Source organism: Leopardus geoffroyi, chromosome E3 (genome assembly GCF_018350155.1).
Source record: "Leopardus geoffroyi isolate Oge1 chromosome E3, O.geoffroyi_Oge1_pat1.0, whole genome shotgun sequence".
Lineage (NCBI taxonomy): Eukaryota > Metazoa > Chordata > Mammalia > Carnivora > Felidae > Leopardus > Leopardus geoffroyi.
The window spans coordinates 32,176,674-32,191,014 of record NC_059340.1 but is presented as its reverse complement, the minus strand read 5'-3'; the positions used below and the strand labels follow the sequence as shown (position 1 = coordinate 32,191,014).

Below are 14,341 nucleotides of genomic sequence, written 5' to 3'. Positions count from 1 at the left end.
TCACATCCGCTCGCCTCCGAGGGAGTCTGACTTCCTGGTGAGCAGAGCTGAAACCTCACACACGTTTTGTTACACAAACTTCTGAAATAATCCTTGCTGATTCAACTGATAGAATGAAAAATCTAAATGAAGTCATTCGGTTGGAATTCTCGAAAAGGTAAGGGTTCACCTTCCACATAACAGTGGCAAATGTCAACACAAAACAGTGCCGTTGGGATCTGCACCCCCCCCCCCACTGGCCCGCCCCCATCAATGTTCATTAAGCAATTCCCAGCACGTTAAAGGAAAACCACAGGGAAGAGATCCATGATAAAACACCATCTCCCAGTGTCCTCAACCAGGGTTTGGCGACCTCAGCAGCTCGGGCCAGACAGTCCTTGACTCTAGGGGCCCGCGCTGTGCACGATACACCCCTGACCTCCACCCACGAGATGCCAGTAATGCCCCTTCCCCCAGTTGTGACAACCAAAAATTCCTCCAGGCTTCGTTGTGTGTCCCCTGGCAGGGACAGGGAGGGGGCACATCATCCCTCCAAGATGAGCGCTGGGCTCTAAACCTAAGAGGACATCTTACCACACAAACCGTGTCTTTGAATGCGCATGATGGACGGGGAACTTGCACCCAGGTTTCAAGCTCAAATGTTCTAGTTTCATTATTGCTTGACGTTCATAGTTTTATTATAGAATCTACCTTTTTCAAAGTGTAGAGGTGGGGACAAGGGTTGAAAGGCCCCGAAGGCTGGTAACTGGTGATCATTTTTTTCCATCTTTTAAAAACTGTAGTTCTACAGGTTTCAATCTTCTAATCTCAAAGTTGTTGACTTTCCTGGGGCACCTGGGTGACTCGGTTGAACGTCCAACTCTTGACTGCAGCTCAGGTCCTGATCTCAACAGTTTGTGAGTTCGAGCCCCGTGTCGGGCTCTGTGCTGACAGTGCAGAGAGCCTGCTGTGGACTCTCTCTCTCTCTGCTCCTCCCCCACTCACGCTCATGCTCGATCCCTCTCTCTCTCTCTCAAAAATAAAATAATTCTAAAAAAATGTTTAATAATAAACATTTACTGAAGTGTTTACATGTGAAATGATCTATCCAAGATTTGCCACGAAATATTCCAGCAAACAAAAACAAAAGGGGGCTGGAGGGGGTGAAACAGCTGAATGTTCCCAAAACTAGTGACCAATACAGGGAATCTCTGTACTTTGTCAACGTCTGAAATGTTTCAAAATAAAAAGGGTACAAAGCCCAGGATGCGGAAGCGAGATGTCATTATTTCTGGAATTTGTGTTTCAGACAGTCTAGCTTAGAGGGGGATGAATGGGTAGAAATGAAACAAGACCGCCAAAAACATGGACCACTGTCCTAACATGTGATGGGGAGGTGTGGGGGGGGGGGGGGCTTTCTAATCTTCCACTTGAACTCGTCTGACCATTTCTTTAACAACAACAACAAAAAAGTTAAATCATACGTGGATGTACACAGGTATTTAAGGAGGTGCTATTTGTAAGAGAAAAAGACCAAAAACGTATCCAATGTCTATCAAGAAGGACATGGACTGTGTTGGAAAAATAGACCAAGCAAAGGTGCGGTATCCACAACAGGACCCTGTTCTGTTTAGAGAAAGGGTAGGGGGAGGCTGTCTATTCATATTTCCTTGTACATCTTCGCAACAGCTCCAGAGGGAATCTCAGAAAACCACAGCAATGGCAGAAACCTGGGGGCTCAGGGCGCGGTGAGAAGGGCCTTTGCACTGCATACCTACCTTTAAAACTTCTTCCTGAACGCTGAACGTGAATTACCGCTGAGAAAAAATTTGAAGTATTTTTTAGAAATCCACATAGCCTCTGACCCCTTCCTTGGAAAGACGCCTTAAGAGACCACCAAGCCTTCTTCCTATTTTATGTAAGATGGGGCCGATGTAGAGCCAGAACCGACTGCCCAAAGGCACCCAGAAGGGCACTTGGGGGTGTCACGGCAGTCAGGGCTGAAAGACGGGGACAAGGAAAGGGTTACCCAAAGCAAGAATTCTTGCCTGTCCTCAATGATTAGTCACCTTTCTCCCAACCCCTGCACAGGCAAGGTGAGGAATTAGTTTGAGGTTCACTCAAAAGGCAAATCTGCTGGCCCAGAAGGGACTCTCAGGTAATGATAATCCACTAAGTTAATAGCCTTAGAGCCATTTCCCCAGAAAGTGCCAGAAAACCTTGAACCTCAACCTCTTAAGGACAAAGGGCATGTGGCAAAGAGCTGACAACTCAAGTAGGTGATTAAGAGGAAATAAGACGCAGGCTCTTTTAATAGCATGAACCACCTCTCCTTTCCATGTTTAAAGATTTGGGAACGGATAATCAGGGGAGAGTCAAATACAGGAGGAAGGAGAATTTCATGTTCTTGTAGTTTTGCCCCCAAGTTAAAAATCTTTCTCGGTGAACACTGTATACCTACCTATGGTCTACAATTAATGTTTTGCTGTTTATCACATCTGCCCATCTTTCTCTTTTAATTTGAAAATATTTATTAATGGATTTTATTTATTCATTTTTTAAATGTACATCCAAGTGAGTGAGCATACAGTGTCACAATGATTTCAGGAGTAGATTCCTTAATGCCCCTTACCCATTTACCCCATCCCCCTTCCCACCACCCCTCCAGTAATCCTCTGTTTGTTCTCCATGTTTAAGAGTCTCTTCTGTTTTGTCCCCCTCCCTGTTTTTATATTATTTTTACCTCCCTTCCCTTGTGTTCATCTGTTCTGTGTCTTAAAGTCCTCATATGAGTGAAGTCATATGATATGTGGCTTTCTCTGACTAATTTCGCTTAGCATAATTCCCTCCAGTTCCATCCACGTAGTTGCAAATGGCAAGATTTCATTCTTTTTGAATGCCGAGTAATACTCCATTGTATACATATATCACATCTTCTTTATCCATTCATCCATCGATGGACATTTGGGCTCTTTCCATACTTTGGCTATTGGCTATAAACACTGGGGTGCGTGTGGCCCTTAGAATCACCACTCCTGTCCCCCTTGGATAAACACCTAGGACATCGACCCATCTTTATCCATCCGCCCATCCCTCTGTCCATCCATCAATGCACCTTATTATTCTGATGAACTGCAAAGTGGCAGACCTCAATTACAATTCATCAATAAACGCTTCAGAATATGTATCGTTACTTAGGTTTCAAGATTTATGGGTTTTCTTAAGGCCATATGCACGAAACCTTTTTCCGTATAAAATGCGCAAATTGTAAGGGAGGATTTGACAAACATCACACTCCTGTAACCCACACCCCAGTCTTGAGTTCACCATTACGGTCAGTCCAGATAGTTCCCTCAGCCAATCCCTGCCCCACCCTTACCCCCCCCCCCCCACCCCCGGCAATCACTGTTCTGACTTTCTTCCACCACAGATTAGTTTCACCCTCCCACTTCCCACTTTGAAAGAAAGAAAAGATAAACGCTTGGTACATCATCTTATTTGGGGACCCAGTTAAAATCTGGCATCAATTTTAAAGTGAGGTAGAACGTGATAAAGTTCACCCAACAGCCCCCTATCTCATCCTAACTCAGGAGCCCACAACAGGCGCACACTCCGTCCTTGAGCCTGGGGCTCTGTCCGGCTGGTCTCTAAACGTGCGAGCCCTGGGGCTTCACTGGAGCTCCTTCCCTCCCCCAGCCACACGCTCAGCTCTGGGAGATCCCACATGGCCCAACGCTGGAGACCGCCTGCCTGCCGTTCTGATGGTTCTACTAGATAGCTCACAGACATCACAGACTCTTTATTTAGTAGTGTTTAATGTTTATGTTTTGAGAGCGAGCGGGGAGGGACAGAGAAAGAAAGAGAATCTCAAGCACACTGCACTGTCAGCACAGAGCCCAACACGGGGCTCGAACCCACCAACCGCAAGACCATGACCTGAGCTGACACCACAAGTCGGGCGCTTAACCGACTGAGCCACCCAGGGGCCCCTACATCGCATAGTTTAAAAGGCAAGATGTTAATATCAGGACGGAGGAAAAAAAGGATGGTCTCCTCCCCTGTCACTCAGCACCCACCCGCCCTTCCCGAGGACAACCACCCATTGTGTTCCTGGGCTCTTCTGGGTCCTGCCAGAGGAACTCTGCGGAATAGTGTCTCAACTGTGTTGACTGCGGTGGTGATTACATGAATCTACACCTGGGATAACATCGCGCGCGCACACACACACGCACGCACGCGCACACACACACACACAGGTGCATGTCAAAAAACCCGGCAAGAGTAAGTGCCCGCAGTCTGGTTAACAGTACTCCACTAACACCAGCTTCCTGGCACCACTGGGGGAAGTGGACGAAGGGAGGCTTCGTGGGAGGCTCTACGTACCCATCGGGCAATTTCCTGCGAGCTTATAATCATTTCAAAATAAAAAGTTACAAGCATCCTGTGCCTATGTTATCTTTTGTACAAACTGGGGCTCCTGACGTGTCTGCACCCTGCTTTTTTTCTCCCAGTACCTAACCTCAAAGGTCACTCCCCGACGGGACACGTGACGCGGCTTGACCGGCCGCGATCCGCGATATGGCTGCAGGCCACCAGAGACGCACGTTCTGGTGGCGTCCAGTCTCTGAAGCTCACCAGGGACCCAGGGCATCTCACAGAAGTCCGTCTTCAGAGGATGTCCACGGGCTAAAGGGAGCGTGTCTTCCGTCGACTCGACCTGCTCCTGCCCACGTGTGACACCACCCTGCCACCAACAAGGCCTGAGGGTCCCCATTTCGGCACGCGGTTCCCTCGCGGTTCACTCCACTCGTGCCAACCGGGGAAGGGACAAGCATGTGACAATGGGGAGACAACGTGACGAGGTTTTGTCTGGGCCCTTCTGTCACCCGTGAGGCTGCACAGCCCTTCAAGTTTCAGAGTCGCCGGTTCGTCCTTCTCCGTAAACTGTCTGTTCGTGTCCTTTGCCCATTTTCCTTCCAGGCTGAGCTTTTCTCATTCAGGAAGGCACTTCATATGTGGACGAAAGCAGTCTCCTGTGACGCTGGGACTATTTTTCCCAACTTCGTATCAATCCTTTGGCTTCAGTTATGGTACTTTTTGACAGCAGAAGCTTCTATCTCTAAGTAGTTGAAATTATCAATATTTTCTTTAATGGCAGCTGGATTTTGACATACTTTGAAACTGTAAAATAATTCTCTGGGTGTTCTCCTAGTACTCTTGGTTTTGTTTTGTTTTGTTTTGTTTTGTTTTGTTTTAATTTGGGGAGGGGGCACCTGGGTGGCTCGGCTGCTTGAGCATCTGACTTCAGCTCAGGTCATGATCTCGCGGTTTGTGGGTTCAAGCCCCACGTCGGGCTCTGTGCTGACAGCTCGGAGCCTGGAGCCTGCTTCGGACTCCGTGTCTCCCTCTCTCTGTCCCTCCCCCCGGCTCATGTTCTCTCAAAAATAAACATTTTTAAAAATTTAAAAACTGTTTTTAATTTTTTAAAAACTAAAATTGTTTTCGATTTTTTAAAAATTAAAAAAAGTAAACAAACATTTTAATGGGATCTACCAGTTGGCTGTAAGGAGTGATGTAGGGATATATATATATATTCCTTCACTGTTTACAAAAAGGCCATCTAGTCTACACTGCTATGCATACGAAAATCTGGGCTGCCTGTGATTTTTACTCAGCATTTCCAACTTAAAGGGTCCTAACCCCAGGCTCTCCTGCCAATCCTATCCCTCTTCCCGCTCTTACCTTTTCAAAAGTCCTGAAACCACCTGCTAGCCACCTGCTCAAACCAGACCCCGAGACCTGGCCTCACGCCCTTCTTTCCCCCACACCCACATCCATCACCCTGCTGATGAAGCCCACCGGCGACACTGCAGACTACGCACAGGGCACCCCGACTCTGACCACTTCCCACGAGCTCCCCCGCACCCCCTGGCCCGGTCACACCAGGTCACATCATCTCGAGTGACGCGATGTGGCAGCGGCCTCCTGTCCCTGCCTCCCCTCTAAGCTTCCGGTCCTCCCCTTGTCCCTCCCCCACCCACTTCCCACACTAAACTGAAAACGTCCACCAGCTATTACAGCCACGCTCTAAATCCCAGCACTTAGAGTAAAACCCAGAGTCCTCACCCTGACCTCTCAGACCGAGGGGGACAGTCCCAAGCTCTTGCCTCCGCCCCGCCCCCACGCAGGCGCAGCAGGCTGGCTGTGCTCCCGCCCGGCCGCCGCCAGGGGTGTGCAGGAGTGCGGGGCTCCGCCCCCTGGGCACTGCGCGCTAGCCCCTCCCCCCGCCCATAACACACTTCCCAGAGGGACCCAGAGCTGGTCCTTCCTTCCTGGAATCTTGGTTTAAATATCACCTTTCGAGACCTTCCCTGCCGTGCCCCCTAAGTGGTTGCCCCACCTCACTCTCACTGTGCTCTTGACTTCCACAGCTACCTCGTCTTAGTCCTGACCGCATTCCAACATCTGGGTCCAGGTCGATACATATTTGCACGGAAGAACGAATGAAGTGGCCAAGCGTGGAGAGAATGCTTCACACAAAGTTCAGAGGCGCAAGAGTTAACGCCTGATACAACTGTTCATGAAAAGGCAAGCACGACGGGGGGGGGGGGGGGGGGGGGGGGGTCACAGGGAGGAAATGACCAGGCGGGCAGACTGGGCTCTGGTGCACTCTGCCTGGACCCTTTAGGGGCACAAGGTGGGGAGACAATCGACAAGGCGGGGATCGACCTGGGACAGCCACAGAGAAAGACCACAAGCGACCCAGGAAGTAGTGCAGGGATGGGTTTCCTTCATCACCAACCGGGGTGGGGAGCAAGTCAGACGTGCTGTCTTCTCCCTACGTGAAAGGGAAAGGGAGTGGGAGGGCTCTGAAGAGTACACTGCAAAGCAAGAAGCCCAATTAAATGTAAATTTCATCAAATCATCTAAAATTTTGCAAGCTGGAACATTATCTTCTGCTTATCAGCTGGTCTTAAATGTTACTCATTCTGACCTTTTATGTAAGGAGGAAAGGTACCCCTGATCTTCATTATAATTCCTTAAGTACATACTCAGTGCCTGCTTTACGTGAAACTGATTATACTCACCATGTTCCAGGCTAGCAACCGGCTGTGTATTCCTGCCCATGACACAAGGTAACTTAAGAAACTAGCTCCCATTAGCACAAGACAGGGAGGCAAGTGAAATTTGATTGCAACATGTTGTATAGACAGATACAATAGCTAACACTTAGCGCTCTTACTGGATGCCAAGCATCGTCCTAAGCGCTTGGCATGTATTAAATCATTTAATCCCGTGATAGTCTTAAGGGATAGGTACTAGGAGGAAACCGAAGCACAGGCAAGTGACGCAAGCAGTGCACGATCATGGCTAGGAAGTGGCTGAGCTGGATTTCAGAGCCAGACAGTCTGGCTCCAAGCCCGAATCCTGATCCAGCACCCTATTCTGCACTGTAAGTGCCAGGGACGCCAGGAGGAGGGCGAGCAGTCTAAGTCAGCCCTGGGCTGGGCTCTGAAAAACAAACACAGCTCTGACAGACAGGTGGGCATTTCAAAGCCACTCAAGGAGAACAGAATAAACACACCCTTGTACACACACACACACACACACACACACACACACACACACTGACATGCTCAAAGAACATCATTTGAAGAAACTTAGACAAAGCAGAGGGTTTCCGGGGGAATGCAATGGACACAGAGGGTTAAAATACCAGTCCAGGGAAACTTTGCATATGGAAATATGCTCCACCCACACCATAATATCTTTATACACAAAGACTGAATATTAAACAGTCCTACAAGACACACACAGGAAGAGAAAGTGGTCCGACGGTATATGGCACAGTGCTGGTATTTTTGCCTAAAAAGGTATTCCTAAATTTCAAGTGAAAGATTGTAATACCACTCTGGATTAAATTCTATCCTCAGACTCCCACCTCTGTTGTGTAAGGGCATACACAAACAAAAAGTAGTTTCAAAGTAAGATTACTGTCAAGCCTGTCTTGCAACAGTTAGTTTACTCTGGTAAACTAAAAGCATACGGCTACAACGTAACCTTCAGAGACTACAGACCCAGATAGGGCAACATCACAGAAATTCTATCATCTTCTTGGAAGAGTGACTATTCTCCTGGATACTTCAGGAGAGCAATGATGAGCCCCCAGGCAAAAGTCACAATAACTCAAAGGAAGGCATGGGCTTTCCAGTTCATTTCAGGGGCAGAGGCCCTGAAAATGAACATGCTCTCTACAGTATGCACATAAATACTGGTAATACTGAGCTTCGACAACTCACCATCTAATTCTGATTCGAACCTAACATAACCATTTCCAGACTCCAAGAGACAGCACAGAGTGAACATTTTTCAACAAAGAAAATTCTAATAACTTGAACTATTCTGCAAATTAGGACAAGATCCTCATTTGCAATCAGCTCCACGGTTCAGTTCAGCTCAGGGAAGAAGGAAGAGGCAGGGCCTCCTTGAGAGCCTAGGGGACAGGAGGCCACATGCCATCAGAGAAGCAGGGAAAGATAAGCAGAGGGCACAGGCTCCCAGCCAACCTGCCCCCACTCAGATGCTCTGTTTGAGCACGGTCCAATAGAAATACAATGTGAGCCACATATGTAATTTCAAATTTCCAAGGTGCCACGTTAAACAAAAGTGGAAGGATACTGGAGGGAATTATTTTAACGCTTTTAATTAACCCAATTGTGTTCAAAATACCATCTTAATGTGTATTACTTACACACACACACAAATTATAAATGTGATAACTTTTCCCCCGCCCCCCGCCATACCAAGTGTTTAAAAAACCACGTATGTATTTTTCACCCTGAGCATATCTCACCTGGGTCTAGCCACACACCAAGTGCTCCACAGTCCCGAGAGGCCAGCGGCCACCCTCCAGGGCCGTGCAGGTCTAATGTCAGGCAGATCCCCGCTCTCTCAATCCCTAAGTAAGGGTGCCCCCTCTGATCTCTAAACACTGGGGGACGGGGGGGGGGGGGGGGTGGAATGCCCGAGCACGACAAATTCCCCAACCGGGGCGCAGGCGCAAACTCTCGGGCCCAGCCGGCGCTTCGCTGCTTGACCACACCCCTGCGATGACCGTCCCCAACCGTGAATTCGCGCTAATGAGAACTGACAGGTCTCCATTCCTTAAGGGTGGGGGAAAGAAACCTAAAGCCCGGCGGTGTCCGCAACCCCGGTAAAGACAGGAAACCATTCGCCGCGGGTCCTAGATGTGCGCCCGGCGCAAAAGAAAAGAGGGACGGCGCGCGGGGGGGGGGGGGGGGGGGGGTGAAATCAACGAGCCACGCACTCTGCGCGCATCCTTCTCGCCCCCCAAACCCGAAATCCTCAATTAGGGGACCCACGGTCAGCAGACACACAAAAATGATGAAAACACACTGCTGGTGGGGGAGGGGGGTAAGCAAGGCGAGAGGAGGTGCGGAGCCGGCGGAAACGCATGCGGGCGCGGAGGGCAGCGAGCCGCAGCCCTTCGCGCCCCCGTCCCGCAGACGCGCCCCCGGGGGGGTGGGGGGTCACCGCCGCCCCGAGGGCAAGTGGAGGGGAAGGCGGGGAGGAAGGGATCGCGGGACCCGGCCCGCCCGCGTCCGCCGCGAGCAGCCGGGCCCGGTTGGCGGCGCGCGCTCCGCCCTTCCCACCCCGGGGGGCCGCGATCCCCCCCCCCCGCACCCCCGCTCCGCCGCCGCTGCCCGCGCCCCTCCGCGCCGCCGCCCCTCCCCCGCCCGGCGTCCGTTAACGGCCGCGCGCGAGCACGAGGCGGCGGCGGGCGCGCGCCGGGCGGGGGCGCCCGGCGGGGGAGGGGCGGCGGCGCGGGCCGGGCCGGGGGCGCGCGAGGGCCCGGCGGCGCCCCCCTACCTGCGGGGACGGCCGCGCCGGCCGGCGGGCGGACAGCGGCGCGCGGCGGAGCGGGCGGCGGCGGCGGCGGCGACGACGGCGGCGGCGGCGACGGAGGCCTGGGCGCTCGCTCGCTCGCAGCTTCCCTCCGCGACCGGCGGCGGCGGCGGCAGCGGCGGCTCCGCTGCGCCCGCGCGGCGCCCTCTGGCGGCGGGAGGCCGCGCCCGGCTCCCGGCACAAGCCGCCATTGGCTGCGCCCGCGAGCGTCGTTGCCGGGGGCGGCGGCGCCACGTCGGGCCGGGCGGCGGCGGCGGCGGCGGCGGTGGCCCCGGCGGCGGCCCCGGCGGCCCCGGGGAGGGACGCGCGGGGCGCGGCGGGCTGCGGCCGCGGCCGGAGCCGGTGGAGCGCTCGCTGGGCCCGAGAGCCGACCGCTGGCTGACGCACGTTCACATTTCCGGGCGCCGCGTGTGCGGAGCAGCGGGGACTTAGCGCGGCGCCCGGCCGGGAACTGACCCACTTTCGGGGATCGGGAGGGCTCCCCGACACCCTTGGCAAGCCCGCCTCCGGTGCTTCCTACTCTGCGAATGGAAACTGGGGGGCCGCGGAGCAACCATATTGTAAACCACCCCCCCCCCCCCCCCCGCCCCGTCTTCCAGATGAAAAAGAGGCGGAGCGCTAGGGGGCAGCTGTGGATGCCAGGCCCGCCTCGGCCGCGTTCCGTGTGCTGACTCTCCGAGGGCCTGGCTCCCTGCCCTGCAGGTGCCAGACAAATGCCACGTCACCCACCCCACTTGTAACAGCCAGGTGCCCCTGGGGGCCAGGCCCTGCCCTGTGCTCTGGGGCTCAACCGCAGGCAAGGCAGAGTTACCACCCAGGAATGGGATGGGGAGCGGGGTGTCGACCGTTTAGACCAGTGAAAACCAAAGACACTGAGGCCAGGTGACGTGACCGTGATGGAAGGCTACACCGAAGGTGGGAGCTGAGTGAGGAAAGGCCTCAGAAGGTGACAGCCGTGCGGAGATGGGGAGCGTGCCCCAGGCGGAGGGAAAAACAAGTGCAAAGGCCCTGAGGCTGGAGCTTGGTGTCTGGGGAGCAGGAAAGGCACATATGGTGAGTGGGTGTAAGGGGAGAAAGGTCTGAAAGAAGAGAGGGGCCGTGATTGGGAAAGTGGCGTTCTGTGTGGTGTGGGAGTTCCTTGACAAATCAGAATCCAGAGGGCCTAACCTTGGTTTACATTCTGGAAAGTTCTCTTGGGCTACTGTGCAGAGACTAGGCCGAAGGAGGGACAAGACAGAGCAGAGAGCAGATGGACTAGCTAGGTGGCTCTCACGGTCGCCAAGGGGACATAGATTTACAAACCAGATGTGTTAGCCTGCGCGGGCTGTCCTAACAAAACGGCCACAGACCTGGAGGCTTTAAAACAAGACTTTTCTCACAGTCCTGGAGGTTGGAAGTCCAAGATAAAGAAGATAGTATGGGGGGGGGGGGCGGCGCCTGGGGGGCTCCCGTCCCTTAAGCGTCCAACTTCCGCTCAGGTCATGATCTCCCCATTAGTGAGTTCAAGCCCCATGTCAGGCTCTCTGCCGTCAGCGCGGAGCCTCCTTCAGATCCTCTCTCTCTCTCTCTGCTCCTCTATCAGTTGCACACTCCGTCTCTCTCTCTCTCTCTCTCTCTCTCTCTCTCTCAAAAATAAATATTTAAAAATAAAGGTGATGGCACGGTTGGTTTTTGTGAGCACTCCCCGTGGCTTGCAGGTATCCACCTTCTCGCTGTGTCCCCTTGTAGCCTTTCTTGCGTGCACACACGTCCCTGGTGAGTCATAAGGATGCCCCTCCTACTGGTTTAGGGCTCACTCTTGTACCCTAACCTTAATCACCTCGGCAAAGGCCTTAATCCCCAGATACAGAGACAGACGAATTCGGAGGGGACGCAAATCCGTCCAGGGAAGCGCTGTGACAGAAACATGCAAGGAGCGCTGACCAGGGCTGGGACTTCAGCGAAGGGTCCTCTGAGAAGCAGGCTCTTCTCCGGGCCAGCAGCCTGTCAGGTCTCCGTTCCAACAAGGATGTACAAGAAGTCACGAGCTGCCGGGCTGCACGGAGAGAAAAGGAAACATTTAAGTGGGAAGATGCTGAAATCGCCAGGTGGCCAAACCACAGCCAGCTAGGCGGGGCACCAGGGCGACGACCCGAGCAAGGACCAGGTCCTGAAGGACATCGAAAAGCCACGGGAAGTTGCACGCTATTCTGCCAGTACGAGGAAGAACTCAATGGGCTCGTGTCAGTCGCCTGCACCTGCTCCTACCGAATCGCCACAAACTCAACGGCTTGACGCATTCATCATCTGGCAATCCCGAGACCGAAATGGGCTTCCCCGGGCTAACGTCAAGGTGCCGACAGGCCTGGTTTCCTTCGGGAGGCTGCAGGAGAGAATCCTCTCGCCCTTCCCAGCTTCGAGCCGCCGGCCGAGTTCCTGGGCCCCCGGTGCCTCCCCCCAACTGGACGCCTGACTCAGACTCCTCTCTGGCTCTCTTCTTCCTCTCAGAAGCACCCTCGCGATGACACGGAGCCCATCCAGGTAACCCAAATGCCCAGCCGTTGGACTTCATCCTGTGACCCGACGATCTGGATTCTCAAGAGACACCATTCCTTTTCTATAGGTTTGTTTTTCCCAGGGTGTGTTGCGTCAGTCTCCTTACTTCCCTTGGATAGGACGGGGTGGGGGTGGGGGGGTTGCCCTCCTAACTTGCCTGTATTAGGAGTCAGTATATAGGACTCTTCCTGGTCCCTGGTTTTCTTTTCAGCTGGGCACTAAAGTAGACATCTCAGTGAAGGAAGGTCATCTCCAGTGCTCATCTGGAAATGCGGGAGTGACTGCCCCCTGGGCTGTCTCAGGACACAGCTCCCACACCCTGGCAGGGATGGCAGGGTTAGCTCTGTTTCGGGTATAGAGTTCTCCAAGATGCGGGGCGCCCAGGTGGTTCAGTCGGTTAAGCATCCAGCTTCGGCTCAGCTCGTGATCTCACGGTTCGTGAGTTCAAGCCCGCGTCAGGCTCTGTGCCGACAGCACGGAGCCTGGAGCCTGCGTCGGATTCGGTGTCTCCCTCTCTCTCTGCCCCTTCCCTGCTCGCTCGCTCGCTCGCTCACTCTCTCAAAAATAACTATTAAAAAATTTTTAAAGAAAATAAAGTTCTCCAAGATTCTCAGCTGAAGCTGGCCTGCACCACACGATGAGAATGGTTTTTGTTTTACGTATTTACATCCTAAGTTGCCTCTAAAGGAAAAAACAAGAATGTTCTGTATTGTGATAAATACCACACTCTCACTCAAGCTCCTCCAAATAAATACAAGGTGAATGTTGTGGAATAAATTTGTGTGTCCCCCTGAATGCCTAGGTCGGAATCGTAATCCCCAAGGTGATGGTGTCAGGAGCTGGGGCCTTTGGGGAGTAATTTGGTCACGAGAGCAGAGTCCTTCTGAATGGGGACTGGTGCCCTCCTACAAGAGGCCCCAGAGAGATGACGTCTGTCTCCACCATGTGAAGGTGGCCGTCTGCAAGCCGGAAGAGGGTCTCACCAGACACCAGACCAGCTGGCACCTTGTTCTTGGATTTCCCAGCCTCCAGAGCTGTGAGAAATAAATGTGTATTTCTTTTTAAATTTTTCTAATGTTTACTTACTTCTGAGAGAGAGAGAGAGAGAGAAGATAAGCAGGGGAGGGGCAGAGAGAGACACACACACACGATCTGAAGCAGGCTCCAGGCTCTGAGCTGTCAGCATAGAGCCCAATGTGGGACTCGAACCCACAAACTGTGAGATCATGCCATGAGCCGCAGCCAGATGCTTAACCGACTGAGCTACCCAGGCGCCCCTGAGAAATCAGGGTCTTTAAGCCCTTGAGTCTATGATACTCTGCTAGAGCAGCCAAACGGACTAAGACAGTGAACATCTGAGATCTAGGAGGGAGCTTAGTGGTGACAGGAGAGGGGCTCTGGGGCCTGGCAAACACGGGCCAATTGCCGAGTTGTTCCCTACCATGTGGGTGGCCCCAGCCAGCATCTCACAGCTCAGAGGCTTGCTTCGGTCTCCTGGAAATTGTGGATGACGACCCCTCGGGCGTGGTGAGGACGGAATAAAGTGTGTGTAGGTAAGGCACCTGTCTCAGAGGGGGTGTTCAGTTACCTTTCCCTAGAGGAGCTGATGAACAGAGTAAGCTTTCCAGCATAATCTTGGGGGTGGGATGGGGCACTTGCAATGCTACACCACCTCCCAGACATGGGGAAGCATGTTCCCTGGTCCGTTCCCCACCCTCCCACCCCACCCCCACACTGCCCCGGAGTTAATGACTTTGGAGAAACAGTTCCTGAGGGGCATGACGGAGGGGTGACCTTGAGACTCACTGCCTTAAAAATGGAGCCTCAATCATGGGACCATTATCACTACACACAGAAATGGACTGACCAGAGGGACAACGTCAAAAAGAAAAGAATAATG

At 53.0% G+C, this 14,341-nt stretch overlaps 1 protein-coding gene across 4 annotated transcripts in view; it reads right to left on the bottom strand.

The window, feature by feature from the left end:
* The window catches only part of ZC3H7A (zinc finger CCCH-type containing 7A), a 36,647-nt gene extending 26,176 nt beyond the window's left edge, over positions 1–10,471 (bottom strand). The window contains exon 1 of one of the 4 annotated variants that reach the window (XM_045460492.1): positions 10,363–10,471. The gene's annotated coding sequence lies outside the window, so the exon portion shown is untranslated. Of the gene's footprint in view, positions 1–1,757; positions 2,571–8,833; positions 9,236–9,870; positions 10,044–10,362 lie in introns of those variants that run through there. The other 3 variants (XM_045460489.1, XM_045460490.1, XM_045460491.1) reach the window with 3 other exon arrangements.
* Positions 10,472–14,341: the final 3,870 nt, after the last annotated feature.